The 21,598-nt window shown below is 39.4% G+C and overlaps 1 protein-coding gene and 1 pseudogene across 12 annotated transcripts in view; one reads left to right on the forward strand and one right to left on the reverse strand.

Annotated features, from left to right (window-relative positions):
- LOC105466141 (catenin alpha 3) overlaps positions 1-21,598 on the reverse strand; it is a 1,883,635-nt gene that overhangs the window by 1,853,045 nt on the left and 8,992 nt on the right. The gene's annotated exons all lie outside the window — the stretch shown is intronic.
- On the forward strand, positions 16,580-17,613 carry LOC105466134 (aldo-keto reductase family 1 member B10 pseudogene; annotated as a pseudogene).

The raw sequence follows: 21,598 nt of genomic DNA on the forward strand, positions 1-21,598 counted from the left end.
GGATTACAGTCACACACCACCACACCCAGATAATTTCAAGTACCTTTTTAAAGCACAATGGAATAAAACTAGAAATAAAACCAAAATAACAAGAGAAGTCTTGGAAACTTCACAAGTGCATGGAAATTAAATTACATACTCCTGAATGATCAATGGATCAATGAATAAATTAAGACAGAAATTTTAAAATGTCTTGAAATAAATGAAAATGAAAATACAACAATACCAAATCTACGTAATAGAGGAAAAGCAGTACTAAGGGAGAAGTTTATAGCCATAAACACCTATCAAAAAAATAGAAGGACTTCAAATAAACAACATAACAATGCACCCCAAGGAACTAGAAAAGCAGGAAAAAACAAACCCAAAATTAGTAGAAGGAAAGAAACAATAAAGATCAGACCAGAAATAAAAGAAATTGAGACAAAAAAGTGCAAAGGATCAACCAAAGTAAAAGTTAGTTTTTTGGAAAGATAAACAAAATCAACAAACCTTTAACTAGACTAAGGAAAAAAAGAGAGAAGATCCCCTCTCAGACAAGCAAATGCTGAAGGAATTCATAACCACCAGACCTGCCTTACAAGAGCTCCTGAAGGAAGCATTAAATATGGAAAGAAAAGACCATTACCAGCCACTACATGAAGACACTGAAGTATACAGACCAGTGATACTATAAAGCAACCACATAAACAAGTTTAAAAAATAACCAGCTAACATCATGATGGCAGGATCAAATCTGCACATATCAATACTAACCTTGAATTTAAATTGGCTAAATGTCCCAATTAAAAGACACAGAATAGCAAGCTGAATAAAGAAACAAGACCCATTGATATGCTGTCTTCAAGAGGCCCATCTCACATTTAATGACACATATAGGCTCAAAAGAAAGAGATGGAAATCGGGGGGCAGGGCATAGCTGAACAAAAGGCAGCAGAAACTTCTGCAGACTTAAATGTCCCTGTCTAACAGCTCTGAAGACAGCAGTGGTTCTCCCAGCACGGTGTTTGAGCTCAGAGAATGGACAGACTGCCTCCTCAAGTGGGTCCCTTACCCCTGTGTAGCCTAAATGGGAGATACCTCCCAGAAGGGTACGACTAACACCTCATACAGGTGGGTGCCCCTCTGAGACAAAGCTTCCAAAGGAAGGATCAGGCAGCAATATTTGCTGTTCTGCAATATTTGCTGTTCTGCAGCCTCTGCTGGTGATACCCAGGCAAACAGGGTCTGGAGTGGACCTCCACCAGACTCTGACAGACCTGCAGCTGAGGGACCTGTTAGAAGGAAAACTAACAAACAGAAAGGAATAGCATCATCATCAACAAAAAGGACATCTACACCAAAACCCCATCTGTAGGTTACCAATATCAAACCAAAGATAGATAAAACCACAAAGATGCAGAGAAACCAGAGCAGAAAAGCAGAAAATTCTAAAAACCAGAGAGCCTCTTCTCCTCCAAAGGATCACAGCTCCTCAGTAGCAACAAAAGAGAGCTGGATGGAGAATGACTTTGACAAGCTGACAGAAGTAGGCTTCAGAAGGTCAGTAATAACAAACTTCTCCGAGCTAAAGGAGGATGTTCGAACCCATCACAAGGAAGCTAAAAACCTTAAAAAAAAATTAGACAAATGGCTAACTAGAATAAACAGTGTAGAGAAGATCTTAAATGACCTGATGGAGCTGAAAACCATGGCACGAGAACTACGTAACACATACACAAGCTTCAACAGCCAATTTGATCAAGTGGAAGAAAAGATATCAGTGATTGAATATCAAATTAATGAAATAAAGTGAGAAGAGAAGTTTAGAGGAAAAAAGAGTAAAAAGAAATGAACAAAGCCTCCAAGAAACATGGGACTATGTAAAAAGACCAAATCTACGTTTGATTGGTGTACCTGAAAGTGACGTGGAGAATGTAACCAAATTGGAAAACACTCTTCAGGATATTATCCAGGAGAACTTCCCCAACCTAGCAAGGCAGGCCAACATTCAAATTCAGGAAATACAGAGAACACCACAAAGACACTCCTCAAGAAGATCAACTCCAAGACACATAATTGTCAGATTCACCAAAGTTGAAATGAAGGAAAAAATGTTAAGGGCAGCCAGAGAGAAGGGTCGAGTTACACACAAAGGGAAGCCCACCAGACTAACAGTGGATCTCTTGGCAGAAACTCTAGAAGCCAGAAGAGAGTGGGGGCCAATATTCAACATTCTTAAAGAAAAGAATTTTCAACCCAGAATTTCATATTCAGCCAAACTAAGCTTCATAAGTGAAGGAGAAATAAAATCCTTTACAGACAAGCAAACACTGAGAGATTTTGTCACCACCAGGGCTGCCTTACAAGAGCTCCTGATGGAAGCACTAAACATGGAAAGGAAAAACCAGTACCAGCCACTGCAAAAACATGCCAAATTGAAAGACCACCAATGCTAGGAAAAAACTGCATCAATTAACGGGCAAAATAACCAGCTAACATCATAACGGCAGGATCAAATTCACACATAACAATATTAACCTTACATGTAAATGGGCTAAATGCCCCAGTTAAAAGACACAGATTGGCAAATTGGAGAAACAGTCAAGACCCATCAGTGTGCTATATTCAGGAGACCCATCTCACATGCAGAGACACACATATGCTCAAAATAAAGGGATGGAAGAAGATCTACCAAGCAAATGGAAAGCCAAAAAAAAAAAAAAAAAAAGCAGGGGTTACAATCCTAGTCTCTAATAAAACAGACTTTAAACCATCAAAGATCAAAAGAGACAAAGAAGGCCATTGCCTAATGGTAAAGGGATCAATTCAACAAAAAGGGCTTTCTAAATATATATGTACCCAATACAGGAGCACCCAGATTCATAAAGTAAGTGCTTAGAGACCTACAAAGAGACTTAGAGACCTACAAAGAGAACACCACACAATAATAATGGGAGACTTTAACACCCCACTGTCAATATTAGACAGATCAACGAGACAGAAGGTTAATAAGTATATCCAGGACTTGAACTCAGATCTGGACCGAGCAGACCTAATAGACATCTACAGAACTCTCCACCCCAAATCAACAGCATATACATTCTTCTCAGCACCACATCGCACTTATTACAAAATTGACCATATAGTTGCAAGTAAAACACTCCTCAGCAAATGTGAAAGAACAGAAATCACAACAAACTCTCTCAGACCACAGTGCAATCAAATTAGAAGTCAGGATTAAGAAACTCACTCAAAACTGCACAACTACATGGAAACTGAACAACCTGCTCCTGAATAACTACTGGGTACATAATGAAATGAAGGCAGAAATAAAGATGTTCTTTGAAACCAATGAGAACAAAGACAAAACGTACCAGAATCTCTAGGATATATTTAAAGCAGTGTGTAGAGGAAAATGTAGAGCAGTAACAGCCCACAAGAGAAGGCAGGAAATAATCTAAAATCGACACCCTTACATCACAATTAAAAGAACTAGAGAAGCAAGAGCAAACAAATTCAAAAGCTAGCAGAAGGCAAGAAATAACTAAGATCAGAGAAGAACTGAAGGAAATAGAGACACAAAAACCCTTCAAAAACTCAATGAATCCAGTAGCTGGTTTTTTGAAAAGATCAACAAAATTGATAGACCACTAGCAAGACTAATAAAGAAGAAAAGAGAGAAGAATCAAATAGATGTAATAAAAAATGATAAAGGGGATATCACCACTGATCCCACAGAAATACAAACTACCATCAGAGAATACTATAAACGCCTCTATGCAAAAAAAACTAGAAAATCTAGAAGAAATGGATAAATTCCTGGACACATACACCCTACCAAGACTAAACCAGGAAGAAGTTGAATCCCTGAGTAGATCAGTAACAGGCTCTGAAATTGAGGCAATAATTAATAGCCTACCAACTAAAAAAAGTCCAGGACCAGACGGATTCACAGTCAAATTCTACCAGAGGTACAAAGAGGAGCTGGTATCATTCCTTCTGAAACTATTCCAATCAATAGAAAAAGAAGGAATCCTCCCTAACTCATTTTATGAGACCAGCATCATCCAGATACCAAAGCCTGGCAGAGACACAACAAAAAAAAGAGAATTTTAGACCAATATCCCTGATGAACACTGATGCAAAAATCCTCAATAAAATTCTGGCAAATTGAATCCAGCAGCACATCAACTGGATGCACCATGACTGATCCACAACGATCAAGTCAGCTTCATCCCTGGGATGCAAGGCTGGTTCAACATATGCAAATCAATAAATATAATCCATCACATAAACAGAACCAATGACGAAAACCACATGATTATCTCAATAGATGCAGAAAAGGCCTTTGACAAAATGCAACAGCCCTTCATGCTAAAAACTCTCAATAAACTAAGTATTGATCGACCGTATCCCAAAATAATAAGAGCTATTTATGACAAACCCACAGCCAGTATCATACTGAATGGGTAAAAACTGGAAGCATTCCCTTTGAAAACTGACACAAGACAGGGATGCCCTCTCTCACCACTCCTATTCAACATAAGTATTGGAAGTTCTGGCCAGGGCAATCAGGCAAGAGAAAGAAATAAAGGGTATTCACTTAGAAAAAGAGGAAGTCAAATTGTCCCTGTTTGCAGATGACATGATTGTATATTTAGAAAACCCCATCGTCTCAGCCCACAATCTTCTTAAGCTGATAAGCAACTTAAGCAAAGTCTCAGGATACAAAATCAATGTGCAAAAATCACAAGCATTCCTACACACCAGTAACAAACACACAGAGAGCCAAATCATGAGTGAACTCCCATTCATAATTGCTACAAATAGAATAAAATACCTAGGAATACAACTTGCAATGGATGTGAAGGACCTCTTCAAGGAAAACTACAAACCACTGCTCAAGGAAATCAGAGAAAGGACACAAATAAATAGAAAAACATTTCATGCTTATGGAGAGGAAGAATCAATATCATGAAAATGGCCATACTGCCCAAGGTAATGTATAGATTCAATGCCATCCCCATCAAGCTACCAATGACTTTCTTCACAGAATTGGAAAAAACTACTTTAAAGTTCATATGGAACCAAAAAAGAGCCCGCATAGCCAAGGCAATCCTAAGCAAAAAGAACAAAGCTGAAGGCATCATGCTACCTGACTTCAAACTATACTAAAAGGGCACAGTAACCAAAACAGCATGGTACTGGCACCAAAATAGAGATATAGACCAATGGAACAGAACAGAGGCCTCAGAAATAACACCACACACCTACAACCATCTGATCTTTGACAAACCTGACAAAAACAAGAAATGAGGAAAGGATTCCCTATTTAACAAATGGTGCTGGGAAAACTGTCTAACCATATGTAGAAAGCTCACACTGGATCCCTTCCTTACATCTTATACAAAGATTAATTCAAGATGGATTAAAGACTTAAATGTTAGACCTAAAACCATAAAAACCTAGAAGAAAACCTAGGCAATACCAATCAGGACATAGGCATGGGCAAGGACTTCATGACTAAAACACCAAAAGCAATGGCAACAAAAGCTGAAATAGACAAATGGGACCTAATTAAACTAAAGAGCTTCTGCACAGCAAAAGAAACTACCATCGGAGTGAACAGCAACCTACAGAATGGGAGAAAATGTTTGCAATCTATGCATCTGACAAAGGACTAATATCCAGAATCTACAAAGAACTTAAACAAATTTCCAAGAAAAAGACAAACAACCCCATCAAAAAGTGGAGAAAGGATATGAACAGAGACTTCTCAAAAGAAGACAGCCAACTGACACATGAAAAAATGCTCATCATCACTGGTCATCAGAGAAATGCAAATCAAAACCACAAAGAGATACCATCTCACACCAGTTAGAATGGCGATCATTAAAAAGTCAGGAAACAACAGATGCTGGGGAGGATGTGGAGAAATAGGAACAGTGTTACACTGTTGGTGGGAGTGTAAACTAGTTCAACCATTTGGAAGACAGTGTGGTGATTCCTCAGAGATCTAGAAGCAGAAATACCATTTGACTCAGTGATCCCATTGCTGGGTATATACCCAGAAGATTATAAATCATGCTACTATAAAGACACATGCACACGTATGTTTATTGCGGCACTATTCACAATAGCAGAAACTTGCAACCAGCCCAAATGTCTGTCAATGATAGACTGGATTAAGAAAATGTGGCACATATACACCATGGAATACTATGCAGCCATAAAAAAGGATGAGTTCATGTCCTTTGCAGGGACATGGATGCAGTTGGAAACCATCATTCTGAGCAAACTATCGCAAGGACAGGAAACCAAACACCACATGTTCTCACTCATAGGTGGGAATTGAACAATGAGAACACTTGGACACAGGTAGGTGAACATCATACTCCGGGGCCTGTCATGGGGTGGGGGGCAGCAGGAGGGATAGTATTAGGAGAAATGCCTAAACAACGAGTTGATGGGTGCATTAAACCAACATGGCACATGTATACCTATGTTACAAACTTGCACGTGGTGCACATGTACCCTAGAACTAAAGTATAATAAAATAAAATAAAAATAAAATCTAATAAAATAAATAAATAAATAAATAGAGGAAGAAAATTCTACCAAGCAAATGGAAAACAGAAAAAAGTAGGGGTTGCAATCCTAGTTTCTGACAAAACAGACTGTAAGTCAACAAACATCACAAAAGACAAAGAAGGGCATTACATAATGGTAAAGGGTTCAACTCAACAAGATATAACCATCCTGAATTATATCGCCCAACACAGGAGGACTCAGATTAATAAAGCAGGTTCCCAGAGACCATCAAAGAAACTTATACTTCCAGACAATGATAGTAGGAGACTTTAGTATGCCACTGACAATATTAGATCTTTGGGACAGAAAAGTAACAATGATATTCAGGACCTGAACTCAGCACTGGATCAAATAGACCTGATAGATATCTACAGAAGTCTCCATCCAAAAGCAACAGAATATACATTCTCCTCATTGCCACATGGAACGTACTCTAAAATCAATCACATAATCAGAAGTAAAATGTTCCTCAGCAAATGCAAAAGCACTAAAATCGTAACAATCTCTCGTACCACAGTGCAATCAAATTAGAAATCAAGACTAAGAAATTCATTCAAACCCACGCAATTACATGTAAATTGAATAACCTGCTCCTGAATGACTTTCAGGTAAATAATGAAAATAAGGCAGAAATCAAGAAGTTCCTTGAAATGAATGAGAACGAAGATATAACATACCAGAATCTCTGGGATACAGCCAAGGCAGCGTTAGAGGGGAAATTTATAGCACTAAATGCCCACATCAAAAAGTTAGAAAGATCTCAAGTTAACAACCTAACATCACAACTGAGAGAACTAGAGAACTAAGAGCAAACAAATCCCAAAGCTACCAGAAGACAACAAATAACCAAAATTGGAGCTGAACTGAAGGAGACTAAGAAGGGAAAAATCATTCAAAAGATCAATGAATCCAGGGGGTGGTTTTCAAAAAAAAATAAAATAGACTGCTAGCTAGATTAATGAAGAAGAGAGAAGATTCAAAAAAACACAATCAGAAAAAACAAGGAGGATCTTAGCACTGACCCCACAGAAATACAAACAATCATCAGAGAATATTAAGAACATCTCTATGCACATAAACTAGAAGATTTAGAAGAAATGGATAAATTCCTGGACACATACACCCTCCCAAGACTGAACCGGAAAAAAAAAATATAATCCCTGAACAGACCAATAACAAGCTCTGAAATTGAATCAGTAATAAACAGCCTACCAACCAAAAAAAAAAAAGCCCAGGACCAGACAGATTCTCAGTTGAATTCTACCAGATGTACATAGAAGAGCTGGTACCATTCCTGCTAAAATTATTCCAAAAAACTGAGGAGAAGGGACTCCTCCCTAACTCATTTTATGAGGCCAGCATCATCCTGACACTAAAATCTGGCAGAGATACAACAAAAAAAAGGAAACTTCAGGCCAATATCCTTGATGAACACTGATGCAGAAATACTCAACAAAATACTAGCAAACTGAATCGAGCAGCACATCAAAAAACTTATCCACCATGAACAAGTAGGCTTTATCCCTGGGATGCAAGGTTGGTTCAACATACACAAATCAATAAATATGATTCATCACATAAATAGAACTAAAGACAAAAACCACATGATTATCTCACTAGATGCAGAAAAGCCTTTTGACAAAATTCAACACTTCTTCATGTTAAAAACTCAATAAACTAGGTATTGAAGGAACATATCTCAAAATAATAAGAGCCATCTATGACAGACCCACAGCCAATATCATACTGAATGGGCAAAAGCTGGAAGCATTCCCCTTGAAAACCAGCACAAGACAAGGAAGTCCTCTCTCACCACTCCTATTTCAACATAGTATGGCAAGTCCTGGACAGGACAATCAGGCAAGAGAAAGAAGCATCCAAATAAGAAGAGAGGAAGTCAAACTATCTGTTTGCAGATGACATGATCTTCTATCTAAGAAACCCATAGTCTCAGCCCAAAAGCTTTTTAAGCTGATAAATAACTTCAGCAAAGTCTCAGGACACAAAATCAATGTGCAAAAATGACTAACATTCCTATACACCAATAACAGTCAAGCTGAGAGCCAAATCGGGAATGCAATTCCATTAAAAATTGCCACATACAAAAAATAAAATACATAGGAATACAACTAAACAAGAAAGTGAAAGATCTCTACAAGGAGAACTACAAAACGCTGCTCAGAGAAATCAGAGATGACACAAACAAACAGAAAAACATTTCATGCTCACGGATAGGAAGAAACAATGTTATTCAAATAGCTATACTGCCCAAAGCAATTCATAGATTCAATGCTATTCCTATTAAACTACCATTTTTCTAGTTCTTCACACAACTAGAAAAAACTATTTTAAAAGTCATGGAGCCTCAAAAAGAGCCTGAATAGCCAAGATAATCCTGAGCAAAAACAACAAAGCTGGAGGCACTACCTGACTTCAAACTATGCTACAGGCTTACAGTAACCAAAACAGCATGGTACTGGAACAAAAACAGATACGCAGACCAATGTAAACAGAATAGAGAATGCAGAAATAAAGCCACACACCTATAACCACCTGATATTCAATGAAGAACCTGACAAAAGCAAGCAATGGGTAAAGGATTCCCTATTCAATAAATGGTGCTGGGGTAACTCGCTAGCCATAGGCAGAAGATTGAAACTGGACCACTTCCTTAGACCATTTACAAAGATTAACCCAAGATGAATTAAAGACTTAAATGTAAAACCCAAAACTATAAAAACCCTGGAAGACAACCTAGGCAATACCACTCTGGACATACGAGTGGGCAAAGATTTCGTGATGAAGACACCAAAAGCAATTGCAACAAAAGCAAAACTTGAAAAATGGGATCCAATTAAACTAAGAGCTTCTGCACAGCAAATCAAACTATCAACAGAGTGAACAGACAACCTACAGAATGGGAGAAAATTTTTCCAAACTATGCAACTGAGAAAGGTCTAATAGATAGCACCTATAAGGAACTTAAATTTACAACAAAAAAAAAACCATTAAAATGTGAGCAAAGGACATGAACACTTCAAAAGAAGACATACTTGTGGCCCACAATCATATGAAAAAGGCTCAGCATCACTGATCATTAGAGAGATTCAAATCAAAACCACAATGAGATACCATCCACAATACCATCCAGATACCAGTCAGAATGGCTATTATTAAAAAGTCAAAAAATAATGGGTGCTGGCAAGGTTGCGGAGAAAAAGGAACACTTATACACTCTTGCTGGGAGTGTAAATCAGTTCAACCATTGTGGAAAACAGTGTGGCAATTCCTCAAAGACTGAAAAACAGAAATACCATTTGACCCAGCAATCCCATTACTGAATATATACCCAAAGGAATATAAATCATTCTATTACAAAGACACATGCATGCATATGTTCATCGCAGCACTATTCACAAGAACAAAGACATGGAATCAGACTAAATGCCCAACAGTGGTAGAATACATAAAGAAAATGTGAAGGCCAGGCGTGGTGATTCACACCTGTAATCCCAGCACTTTGGGAGGGTGAGGTGGGTGGATCGCAAGGTCAGGAATTCGAGACCAGCCTGGCCAACGTGTCAAAAATCCCATCTCTACTGAAAATACAAAAAAAAAAAAAAAATTAGCCAGGCATGGTGGTGGGCACCTGTAATCCCAGCTACTCATGAGGCTGAGGCAAGAGAATCCCTTTAACCCGGGAGTTGGAAGTTGCAGTGAGTCAAGATCATAACACTGCACTCCAGTCTGGGTGACAGAGTGGGACTCCATCTCAAAAAAAAAAAAAAAAAAGAAAGAAAAGAAAAAAGAAAATGTGATATATATACACCATGGAATACTATGCCACCAGAAAAAATGAATGAGATTATGTCCTTTGCAGGAACTTGGATGGAGCTAACACGGGAACAGAAAACCGAATACTGCATGTTCGCACTTATAAGTGCGAGTTAAATGATGAGAACACACGGACACATAGAGGAAAACAACATACACTAGGGCCTACCAGGAAGTGGAGTTTGGGAGGAGGGAGAGGATCAGGAAAAATAGCGGGTATTAGGCTTAATACCTGGGTGATGAAATAATCTGTACAACAAACTCCCATGATACAAGTTTACCTATATAACAAATGTGCACATGTACCTCTGAACTTAAAATAAAAGTTAAATTTTTTTAAAGTGAGGAGATCCAAATAAAATCAGAAATGAAAAAAGAGACATAACACCTGAGACCACAGAAATACAAAGAATAATTACAGACAATTATGAACAACTATATGCCAACAAATTGGAAAGCCTACAAGAAATGAATAAATTCCTGGGCAGACACAACCTACAAAGATTCAATCATGAAGAAATAGAAAAACCACAGTAAAGCAATGAGTGATGACATCAAAGCTGTAGTAAGAAGCTTCCCATCAAAGAAAAGCCCAGGACCTGACAGCCTCACTGCTGTATTCTACCAACCATTTAAAGAACAATTACCAATTATACTCAAACTTTAAAAAAAAAAAAAAAAAAAAAAGCTGGAAAGGAGGGCATACTTCCAAACTAATTCCATGAGGCCAGCATTACCCTGATACCAGAACCAGACAAGGACACACACAGAAAAGAAAACTACAGATCAATATCACTGATAAACCTAGATGTAAAAATCCTCAACAAAATATTAACAAATTTAACAACACATTAAAAAGACAATTCACCATGATCAAGTGGGATTTATCCCAGGGATGCAAGTATGGTTCAACAAATGCAATCAACATGATATACCACATTAACAGAATGAAGAGCAAAAACCATACGATAATCTCAATAGACATAGAAAAAAAAGCATTCAATAAAACTCAACATCTCTTTATAATAAAACCCCCCTCATGCAACTGGATCTAGAAGGAGCATATCTCAAAATAATGAAGGCCATGCTTGACAAACCCACAGCTAATACTCTACTGAACAGGAAAAAAGTCTTGATCCTCTAAAGATGTGGAACAAGACAAGGATGCCCACTTTCATCACTCAACATAGTCCTGAAAGTCCTGGCTAGAGCAATTAGGCAAGACAAAGAAATAAAGGGCATCCAAACTGGGAAGGAAGAAGCCAATTATCCTTAAATACAGATGACATAATTTTATACTTTAAAAAAAACTAAAGACTCCATGAAAAAAACTGTTAAAACTGATAAATTCAGTAAAGCTACAGAGTACTGAATCAACATACAAAAACCAGTAACTTTATATATGTCAAAAGCAAAAATCTGAAAAAGAAATTAAGAAACCAATCCAATTTATAATATCTACAAAATTATATAAAATACCTAGAAATCAACTGAACCAAGGAAGTGAAAGAGTTATACAAAGAAAACCATAAGACACTGATGAAAGAAATTGAAGAGGACACACACACAAAAAAAGATATTCCATGTTCATGGATTGGAAGAAATGATATCATTAAAATGGCAATACTGCACCAAGCAATTTACAGATTCAATGCAACTCCTATCAAAATACCAATGACACTCTTCACAGAAATAGAAAAAAACAATTCTAAAATTTACGTGGAAACACAAAAGCCCCCAAATAGCCAAAGACGTCCTCAGGAAAAAGAACAAAGCTGGAAGCATCCCACTTCCTGACTTCAAAATTTACTACAAAGCTATAGTAAGAAAATCAGCATGGTCCTAGCAAAAACAGGGACACAGATCAATGGAACAGAATAGAGAACCCACATATAAATGTATGCATTTACAGCCAGCTCATCTTCAACAAAGGTACTAAGAAGATACGGTGGGGAAAGGACAGTCTCTTCAATAAATGATGCTGGAAAAACGGGATAACTATATGCATAAGAATGAAACTGAGGGAGTGGGGTGGAGTTGAGATGGCTAACTAGAAAGAGCTGCAGTGGGAGGCTCCCACCAAGAAGAACCAAAACAGCATGCAAATCCTACATCATTAACCAAGGTATACAGGTTCTATCATCAGGACTGACTAGGTGGTTGGTGTGACCCATGGAGAGCAAAGAAAAGTAGAGTGGTGCCTCAGCCCACCTGGGAGCCACATGGGACAAAGGGAGCCCCCACCCCCAGCCAAGGGAGGCAGTGAGCAATCCTGCTACCCAGCCTGGGAAACCACGCTTCTTCATGGATCTGTGCAACCTGCAGATCAGGAGACCCCACTCGTGAGCCCAGGCCACCACCAGGGCCTTGGGTCCCAACCACAGAGCTGTGCAGATTCTCAACAGCCAATCAGCTGGAGTCTGCCTAAAACAACAGAGCTCCACAGGGAAGGGACGGCAGCCATCATGCAGCTGCCTAAAATGACTAAACTCCAGGGGGGGGAGTGGTGGGGGCGGGGGCCGGAGGGAGAAGGGCTGCAGCTATCACTGCAGCTGCAGACCGCCATTTTTCCCCAGCTGGTGCTGGGGAAACTGGATGGCTTGGATCCAAGAGGTATTCCCCACAGCGCAGCACACCGACTGTGGCAGATCATGGCCAGATTGCCTCTTTAGGCCAGACCCTGACACATCTCTCCTCACTGGGCAGTACCTCCCTGCAGGAACTTCAGCAACTCTACCCAGGGCCTTAGGGACAGAATGGTGATCTCCCTGGGCCTGAGCCCCTAGGGGATGGGGTGGCCATGGTCTCCATGGACCAGCTGACTTCATCTTTCCTCCTGCTAGCTCTGAGGAATCTGAGCAGACCAGACGAGGGGGTTTCCCCCCAGCACAGCACACCCCCTCCACCAAGGGGCAGCCAGCGTGCTTTATTAAGTGGGTCCTGGATCCCATGCCCCCCAACAGGAGTTGCCAGACAACTTATACGGAGCACTACTCTTGGCATCAGGTCAGTGCCCCTTGAGGACAGAGATCCCAGAGGAAGGAGCAGGCTCCCATCTTTGCTGTTCTCCAGCCTCCTTAGTTAACATCTCCAGGTGCGAGAGGGACCCAGGTGAATAGGGCCTGAAATGAAACTCCAGCAAACCACAGCAGCCCTACAGAAAAGGGGCCTGTTAAAAGAAAAACAAACAGAAAGCAACAACAGCGTCAACCAAAAAGTCTTCACAAAAACCTATCTAAAAGTCAGCAGCCTCAAAGATCGAAACTAGACAACTCATGAAGATGAGAAAGAATCAACAAGAAAATGCTGAAAACTTAAAAAGCCAGAGTGCCTCTTCTCCTCCAAATGATCACAACACCCTCCAGCAAGGGCACACAAATGGGCAGAGGCTAAGATGGGTGAATTGACAGAAGTAGGCTTCAGAAGGTGGGTAATAACAAACTTCATTGAACCAAAGGAGCATGTTCTAACCTAATGCAAAGAAACCAAGAACCATGATAAAAGGTTACAGGAGCTGTTAACTAGAATAACCAGTTTAGATAGGAACAATATGACCTGATGGAGCTGAAAAACATAGCACGAGAACTTTGTGATAGAAGTATCAATAGCTGAATCAATGAAGCAGAAGAAAGAATATCAGAGCTTGAAGACTATCTTGCTGAAATAGAGCAGGAAGACAAGATTAGGGAAAAAAGAATGAAAAGGAACAAACAAAACCTCTGAGAACTATGGGACTACATAAAAAGATCAAACCTATGATTGATTGGAGTACCTGAAAGAGTCAGAAAGAATGGAACCAAGTTGGAAAACACACTTCAGGATATCATCCAGGAGAACTTCTCCAACCTAGCAAAACAGGCCAACATTCAAATTCAGGAAATACAGATAACCCCAGGAAGATACTCCATGAGAAGTTCACCCCAAGAAACATAACCATCAGATTCTCCAAGGTCAAAATGAAGGAAAAAAATGTTAAGGGCACCCAGAAGAAAAGGCCAGGTCACCTACAAAAGGAATCCCAACAGACTAACAGCAGACCTCTCAGCAGAAACCCTACAAGCCAGTAGACAGTGTGGGCCAATATTCAACATTCTTAAAGAAAAGAATTTCCAACCCAGAATTTCATATCCAGCCAAGCTAAGTTTCTAAGCAAAGGAGAAATAAAGTATTTTTCAAACAAGCAAATGCTAAGGGAATTTGTCACTGCCAGGCCTACCTTGCAAGAGCTCCTGAAAAAAAGTACTAAATATGGAAGGGAAAAACCAGTACCAACCACTGCAAAAACACACTGAAGTGCAAAAACCAATGACACTTTGAAGAAATTGCATTAAGTAGTCTGCAAAATAAGCAGCTAGCATCATGATGACAGGATCAAATTCACACATAACAAATTTAACCTTAAATGTAAATAGACTAAATGCCCCAATTAAAACACACAGACTGGCAAATTGAATAGAGTCAAGACGAATTGGTGTGCTGTCTTCAAGAGACCTATCTCACATGCAAAGACACACATAGGCTCAAAATAAAGGGATGGAGGAATATTTAACAAGCAAATGGAAAGTGAAACAAAAGCAGGGGTTGCAATCCTACTTTCCGACAAAACAGACTTTAAACCAACAAAGATCAAAAAAGACAAGGGCAGTACATAATGGTAAAGGGATTAATTCAACGAGAAGAACTAACAATTCTAAATATATATGCACCCAATAAAGAAACACCCAGATTCATAAAACAAGTTCCTAGAGACCTAAAAAGAGACTAAGACGCTGGGCGCGGTGGCTCAAGCCTGTAATCCCAGCACTTTGGGAGGCTGAGACGGGCGGATCACAAGGTCAGGAGATCGAGACCATCCTGGCTAACACGGTGAAACCCCGTCTCTACTAAAAAATACAAAAAGCTAGCCGGGCGAGGTGGCGGGCGCCTGTAGTCCCAGCTACTCGGGAGGCTGAGGCAGGAGAATGGCGTGAACCCGGGAGGCGGAGCTTGCAGTGAGCTGAGATCCGGCCACTGCACTCCAGCCCGGGTGACAGAGCGAGACTCCGTCTCAAAAAAAAAAAAAAAAAAAAAAAGAGACTAAGACTATCACACAATAATAGTGGGAGACGTTAACACCCCACTGTCAATATTACACAGATCATTGAGATAGAATATTAACAAGGATATTCAAAACTTGAACTCAGCTCTGGATCAGGTGGACCTGATGGATATCTACAGAACTCACCACCCAAAAAAAACAGAATATACATTCTTCTCAGTGCCACATGGCACATACTCTAAAATTGATTGCATAATTGGAAGTAAAACACTCCTCAGTGAATGCAAAAGAACTGAAATCATAACAGTCTCTCAGACCACAATGCAATCAACTTAGAATTCAAGAATAAGAAAGTGACTCAAAACCACACAACTACATGGAAATTGAACAACCTGCTCCTGAATAACTCCTAGGTAAATAATGAAATTAAGAGAGAAATCAAGGAGTTCTTTGAAACCAATGAGAAAAAAGAGACAAAGTACCAGAATTTCTGGGATGCAGCTAAAGCAGTGCTAAAAGGGAAATTTATAGCACTAAATGCCCACATCAGAAAGCAAGAAAGATCTCAATTTGACACCCTAACATCACTACTAAAAGATATAGAGAGGCAGGAGCAAACAAATCCAAAAGCTAGCAAAAGACAAGAAATAACTAAGATCAGAGTGGAACTGAAGGAGATAAGAGACATGAAAAAACCCTTCAAAAAAAATCAATGAATCCAGGAGCTGGTTTTTTGAAAAAAATTAATAAAATACATATAGACCGTGAGCAACCCGCTTGGGTCCCCTTCCACGCTGTGGAAGCTTTGTTCTTTGACTCTTCACAATAAATCTTGCTGCTGCTCTCTTTCAGCCCCCTGCCCCCCCACCAACTGTAACACTCACCACAAAGGTCCGCGGCTTCATTCTTGAAATCAGCGAGACCATGAACCCACCTGAAGGAAGAAACTCCAGACACATCTGAAGGAACAAACTCTGAACACACCATGTTTAAGAGCTGTAACAGTCACCGCCAAGGTCCACGGCTTCATTCTTGAAGTCAGCGAGACCAAGAACCTACCAGAAGCAACCAATTCTGGACACAGCAAGACATGAGACCTCTACCTACTCACTCAGAATCATTTCTGCACCAACCATGGCCACCTTCGTAGAGCTCAGTACCAAAGCCGAGATGCCCATTGTGGGCCTGGGCACTTAGAAGTCTCCTCTCAGCAAAATGAAAGAAGTGGTGAAGGTGGCCATTGATGCAGGATATCGCCACATTGACTGTGCCTATGTCTAACAGAATGAACATGAGGTGGGGGAAGTCATCCAAGAGAAGGCTGTGAAGAGGGAAGACCTCTTCATCATCAACAAGTTGTGGTCCACTTTCTTTGAGAGACCCCTTGTGAGGAAGGCCTACGAGAAGACCCTCAAGGACCTGAAGCTTAGCTATCTGGATGTCTATCTTATTCACTAGCCACAGGGATTCAAGTCTGGGGATGACTTTTTCCCAAAAGATGACAAAGGTAATATGATCAGTGGAAAAGCAATGTTCTTGGATGCCTGGGAGGCCGTGGAAGAGCTGATGGACGAGGGGCTGGCAAAAGCCTTTGGGGTCTCCAATTTCAACCACTTCCAGATAGAAGGGCTCTTGAACAAACCTGGACTGAAATATAAACAAGTGACTAACAGGCTGAGTGTCACCCATACCTCATGGAGGAGAAACTGATCCAGTACTGCCACTCCAAGGGCATCACCATTATGGCCTACAGCCCCTTAGGCTCTCCAGACAGATCTTGGGCCAAGCCAGAGGACCCTTCCCTGCTGAAGAACCCCAAGATTAAGGAGATTGCTGCAAAGCACAAAAAAACTGCAGCCTGGGTTCTGATCTGTTTCCATATCCAGAGGAATGTGATTATGATCCCCAAGTCTGTGACACCAGCACGCATTGTTGAGAACATTCAGGTCTTTGACTTTAAATTGAATGATGAGGAGATGGCAACCATACTCAGCTTCAACAGAAACTGGAAGGCCTGTAACATGTTGCAATCCTCTCATTTGGAGGACTATCCCTTTGATGCAGAATACTGAGGTTGAATCTCCTGGTGAAATTACACAGGGGATTCTCTTTCTTCACTGAAGTGTGACTATCTCCACTCAAGTCCTATTTTAGCCAAGCTTATCTGAGATCACAGGGAACTTCGTTCTATTGTAGGCCAGAATCAAGGTGCTGTTTTAGACATTTATTTCTGCATGTTCAACTAGGATCAGAATATCACAGAAAAGCATGACTTGAATAAGCAAATGACAATTTTTTCCACATATCTGATCTGAACAAATGTTTGTTAAGCACCAGAAACTCTGCCAACACTGAGGATGTAAAGATAAATAATAAAAAATAATGATGGTAAAAAAAATAGACCATTAGCTAGACTAATAAAGAGGAAAAGAGAGAAGAATCAAATAGACACAATAAAAAATGATAAAGGAGATATCACCAACCATCAGAAAATACTATAAACACCTCTATGCAAATAAAGTAGAAAATCTAGAAGAAATTGATAAATTCCTGGACACATACACCATCTCAAGACTAAACTAAGAAGAATTTGAATCCCTGAATAGACCAATAACAAGTTCTGAAACTGAGGCAGTAATAAATAGCTACCAACCAAAAAAAAAAAAGCCCAGGACCAGACGGATTTATAGCCAAATTCTACCACAGGTACAAAGAGGAATGGGTACCATTCCTTCTGAAATTAATTCAAACAACTGAAAAGGAGGGACTTTTCTTTCACTCATTTTATGAGGCCAGCATCATCCTGATACCAAAACCTGGCACAGATATAACAGAAAAAGAAAACTTCAGGCCAATATCCCTGATGAACATTGACGCAAAAGTCCTCAGTAAAATACTGACAAACCAAATCCAGCAGCATCAAAAAGGTTATCCACCATGATCAAGTCAGCTTTATCCCTGGGATGCAAGCATGGTTCAACATACACAAATCAATAAATGTAATTCATCACATAAACAGAACTAAAGACAAAAGTCACGCAATTATCTCAACAGATGCAGAAAAGGCCTTTGATAAAATTTAACATCACTTCATGTTAACAACTCTCAATAAACTAGGTATTGATGGAACACATCTCAAAATATTAAGAGCCATTTCTGACCAACCCACAGCCAATATCATACTAAATGGGCAAAAGCTGGAAGCATTCCCCTTGGAATCTGGCACAAGACAAGGAAGCCCTCTCTCCTTCTCACCACTCCTATTCAACATAGAATGGAAGTTCTGGCCAGGGCAATCAGGCAAGAGAAGGAAATAAAGGGTATTCAGATAGGAAGAGAGGAAGTCAAACTGTCTCTGCAGAAAACATGATCCTATATTTAGAAAATCCCATTGTCTCAGTCCAAAAGCTCCTTAAGCTGATAAGCAACTTCAGCAAACTCTCAGGATACAAAATCAATGTGCAAAAATCACAAGCATTCCTATACACCAACAATAGACAAACAGACAGCCAAATCATGAATGAACTCCCTTTCACAACTGCTGCAAATAAAATATTTAGGAATACCGATAAAAAGGGATGTAAAGGACCTCTTCAAGGAGAACTACAAACCACTGCTCAAGGAAATAAGGACACAAACAAATGGAAAAACATTCCATGGTCATGGATAGGGAGAATCACTATCATGAAAATGGCCATATTGCCCAAAGTAATTTATAGATTAAATGCTATTTCCATTAAACTACCATTGCCGTTTTTCACAAAATTAGAAAAAACTACTTTAAAATTCTTATGGAACCAAAAAAGACCCCTTATAGCCAAGACAATCCTAAGCAAAGAGAACAAAGCTGGAGGCATCATGTTACCCAACTTCAAACTATACTACAAGGCAATAGTAACCAAAACAGCATGGAATTGGTACCAAAACAGATACACAGACCAATGGAACAGAACAGAGATCTCAGAAATAAGGCCACACATCTACAATCATCTGACATTTAACAAACCTGATAAAAACAAGCAATGGGGAAAGGATTCCCTATTTAATAAATGGTGCTGGGAAAACTGGCTAGCCACATGCAGAAAATTAAAACTGGACCCCTTCTTTACAATTCATACAAAAATTAACTAAAGATGGATTAAAGACTTAAATGTAAAACCAAAAACTACAAAAACTCTAGAAAAAAATCTAGGCAATACCATTCAGGACATAAACAAAGATTTCATGACAAAACATCAAAAGCAACTGCAACAAAAGCAAACTTTGACAAATAGGACCTAATTAAACGAAAGAGCTTCTGCACAGCAAAAGGAACTATCATCACAGTGAACACACAACCTATGGAATGGGAGAAAATGTTCACAATCTATCCCTCTGACAAAGGTCTAATATCCAGAATCTATAAGGAACTTAAACAAATTTACAAGAAAACAATGAACAACTCCATCAAAAAATGGGCAAAAGATATGAACAGACATTTCTCAAAAGAAGATATTTATGTGGCCAAGAAACATATGAAAAAAAGCTCAACATTACTGATCATTAGAGAAATGCAAATCAAAACCACAATGAGATACCATCTCATGAGTCAGAATGGCAATTATTAAAAAGTCAAGAAACAACAGATGCTGGCAAGGCTGTGGAGGAATAGGACTGCTTTTACACTGTTGGTGAGAATGTAAATTAGTTCAACAATTGCAGAAGACAGTGTGGCGATTCCTCAGGGATCTAGAACCAGAAATACAATTTCACCCAGCAATCCCATTACTAGGTATATACCCAAAGGAATATAAATCATTCTATTATAAATATACATGCACACATATGTTTATTGCGGCACTATTCACAATAGCAAAGACATGGAATCAACCCAACTGTCCATCAGTGATGGACTGGATAAAGAAAATGTGGTACATATACACCACGGAATGCTATGCAGCCATAAAAAGGAACAAGATCATGACCTTTGCAGGGACATGGATGGAGCTAGAAGCCATTATTGTCAGCAAACTAACACAGGAACAGAAAACCAAACACCGCATGTTCTCACTTACAAGTGGGAGCTGAATAATGAGAACACATGGACACAGGGAGGGAAACAACACACACTGGAGCCTGTTACGGGGGCGTAGGGAGGGAGAGCATCAGGATAAACAGCTAATGCATTTGGGGCTTAATACCTAGGTGATGGGTTGTTAGGTACAGCAAACCACTATGGCACATGTTTACCTATGTAACAAATCTGCACATCATGCAAATGTATCTCAGAACTTAAAATAAAATTTTAAAAAAGAAGCAATGATACTAGACCCCTATCTCTCACCATACACAAAAATCAAGTCAAAATGGATAAAAGACTTAAGTCTAAGACCTGAAACTATGAAACTAGTATTAATAGAAGAAAACATTGGGGAAATGCTCCAGGACATTGGTCTGGGCAAGATTTTCTGTGTAAGACCTCAAAAGCACAGGCAACCAAAGCAAAAATAGACAACTGGGATTTTATCAAGATAAAAGTCTTCTGTACAGCAGAGGAAACAATCAACAAAGTGCAAAAACAACCCACAGAATGGGGGAAAAGATCCTCAAACTACCCATCTGACAAAGGATTAATAACCAGAGTATATAAGGAGCTCAAACAACTCAATGGAGAAGAAAATAATAATAATCTGATCAGAAAGTGGGCAAAAGAGCTGAACAGACATTTCTCAAAAGAATACATACATGGCTGGACACGGTGTCTCAAGCCTGTAATCTCAGCACTTAGGGAGGCTGACGTGGGAGGAGCAACTGAGGACAGAAATTTGAGACCAGCCTGGACAATATAGCAAGACTCTATGTCTAAAAAAAAAAAAAATTAAATTACCCATGCCTGTAGTAGTCCTAGCTACTTAGGAGACTGAGGCAAGAGGATCACTTGAGCCCAAGTGTTCAAGGCTGCAGTGACCTGTGATCACTCCACTGCACTCCAGCCTGGGTGACAGGGTGAGACCTTATCTTTTAAAAAAAAAAAAAAAAAAAAAGATGATGATAACATACAAATAGCAATGAGTATACGAAAAAATGCTCAATGTCACTAACCATCAGAGAAATGCATATCAAAACTACAATGAGATAACATCTCACCCCAGTTTAAATGGTTCTTATAAAAAA

Source organism: Macaca nemestrina, chromosome 9 (genome assembly GCF_043159975.1).
Source record: "Macaca nemestrina isolate mMacNem1 chromosome 9, mMacNem.hap1, whole genome shotgun sequence".
NCBI classification, from domain to species: Eukaryota; Metazoa; Chordata; class Mammalia; order Primates; family Cercopithecidae; genus Macaca; species Macaca nemestrina.